We start from the raw sequence: 2,613 nt of genomic DNA on the forward strand, positions 1-2,613 counted from the left end.
CTTAATGACCCAGATAAGACATCCTGGAATGCGAAGTCAAGTGGGCCTTAGGAAGCATCACTATGAACAAAGCTAGTGGAGGTGATGGAATTCCAGTTGAACTATTTCAAATCCTAAAAGATGATGCTGTGAAAGTGCTGCATTCAATATGCCAGCATATTTGGAAACCTCAGCAGTGATCGCAGGACTGGAAAAGGTCAGTTTTCATTCCAATCCCAAAGAAAAGCAATGTCAAAGGATGTTCAAACTATCACACAATTGCATTAATCTCACATACTAGCAAAGTAATGCTCAAAATTCTCCAAGCCAGACTTCAACAGTACATAAACCATGAACCTCCAGATGTTCAAGCTGGTTTTAGAAAAGGCAGAGGAACCAAAAATCAATTGCTAACATCCATTGGATCATCAAAAAAGCAAGAGAGTTCCAGAAAAAAAAATCTACTTTTGGTTTATTGACTACACCAAAGCCTTTGACTGTGTGGATCACAATAAACTGTGGAAAATTCTTCAAAAGATGGGAATACGAGACCACCTTACCTATCTTCTGAGAAATTGGTATGCAGGTCAAGAAGCAACAGTTAGAACTCGACATGGAACAATGGGCTGGTTCCAAATTGGGAAAGAATTACGTCAAGGCTGTATATTGTCACCCTGCTTATTTAACTTGTATGCGGAATACATCATGAAAAATACCAGGCTGGATGAACCACAAGCTGGAATCAAGATTGCCAGGAGAAATATCAATAATCTCAGATGTGCAGATAACACCACCTTTATGGCAGAAAGTGAAGAACTAAAGAGCCTCTTGACGAAAGTGAAAGAGAAGAGCAAAAAAAGCTGACTTAAAACCCAACATTCAAAAAACTAAGATCATGGCATCTGGTCCCATCACTTCATGGCAAATAGATGAGGAAACAATGGAAATAGTGGCAGATTTTATTGGGGGGGGGCTCCAAAATTACTGCAGATGGTGACTGCAGCCATGAAATTAAAAGACGCTGGTTCCTTGGAAGAAAAGATACGACCAACCTAGACAGGCTCTTAAAAAACAGAGACATTACTTTACCAAAAAAGGTCTGTCTAGTCAAAGCTATGGTTTTTCTAATAGTCATGTATGTATGTGAGAGTTGGACTATAAAGAAAGCTGAATGGTGAAGAATTGATCCTTTTGAAGTGTGATGTTGGAGAAGACTCTTGAGAATCCCTGGAACTGCAAGGAGATCAAACCAGTCAATCCTAAAGGAAATCAGTCCTGAATATTCTTTGGAAGAACTGTTGCTGAAGCTGAAACTCCAATACTTTGGCCACATGATGCAAAGAACTGACTCACTGGAAAGCACACTGATGCTGGGAAAGTGAAGGCAGGAGGAGAAGAGGATGACTGAGGATGAGATGTTTAGATGGCATCACTGACGATGGCCTTGAGTTTGAGCAAGCTAATTGGTGATGCCTGGTGTGCTGCAATGCATGGGTTCATAAAGAGTCAGGCATGACTAGGTAACTGAACTGAACTGGAGTCCATTAAGAATATTATAGTAAAACAATTTTAAAAATGCATAAAAGCACAGAAAGGAAAGTTATTTGTGCTCTGAGATAATCACTATTACAACTCTGGTGTGCTTTTTTCCCCATTAATTATATAAACAAAACTAAAATTGTAATGTGCACAATGTTTTGCTACCAACTTTTTGCATTAATGTTTTGAAGAAATTTCTTTAATTTTTACTGAATTGTTGTTGCTTTACAAAATTGAGTTTGTTTCTGCTGTACAAGAAAGTGAGTCCACTATATGTATACATTATTTTATACATAGGATGGGTTTCCTATGTACAGGAAGGGTTTCCTTCATATTTTGGTACCTACAGAGCATTGAGTAGATTACCCTGTGTTATAAACTTCATTCTCATTAGTTATCTATTTTATATATGGTAGGGTATATACATCAGTCACAGTCTTCCAGTTCAACCCACCACACTTCCCAACTTGGTATCCACACATTTTTTTTCTACATCTCTGTCTTTATTTCAGCTTTGTTAATAAGTACATCCATGTCATTTTTGTAAATTCCACATATATGCAATATTACACGGTATTTGTTTTTCTCTTTCTGACTTATTTCACTCTCTATGACAGTCTCTAGGTCCATCCACCTCTCTCTACAAATGGTACAAATTAGTTTCTTTTTGTGGCTGAATAATATTCCATTATATATATGTACCACATCTTCTTTCTTGATTCCTGTGTTGATAAACGTTTAGGTAGCCTCCACATCCTGATTATTGAAATTAGTGCTGCAATGAACATTGGAGTACATGTATCTTGTGGAATTATGGTTTTATTAGGATATATGCCCAGGAGTGGGTTTTCTGAGTCATATGGTAGTTCTTTTTATTTTTTTTTTTTACTTTTAAAGGAACCTCAATACTGTTCTCCATAATAACTATATCAATATACATTCCCACAAAGAGTATAAGAGGGTTTCCTTTTCTTCACATCCTCTTTAGCATTTATTCTTTGTAGATTTTTTGATGATAGCCATTCTGACTGCTGTGACGTGTTACCTCACTGTAGTTTTGATTTGGATTTTTCTAATGATTAGTGATACTGAGAA

This window comes from Bison bison, unplaced genomic scaffold, assembly GCF_000754665.1.
Source record: "Bison bison bison isolate TAMUID 2011002044 unplaced genomic scaffold, Bison_UMD1.0 scf7180017464065, whole genome shotgun sequence".
In the NCBI taxonomy this organism is placed as follows: domain Eukaryota; kingdom Metazoa; phylum Chordata; class Mammalia; order Artiodactyla; family Bovidae; genus Bison; species Bison bison.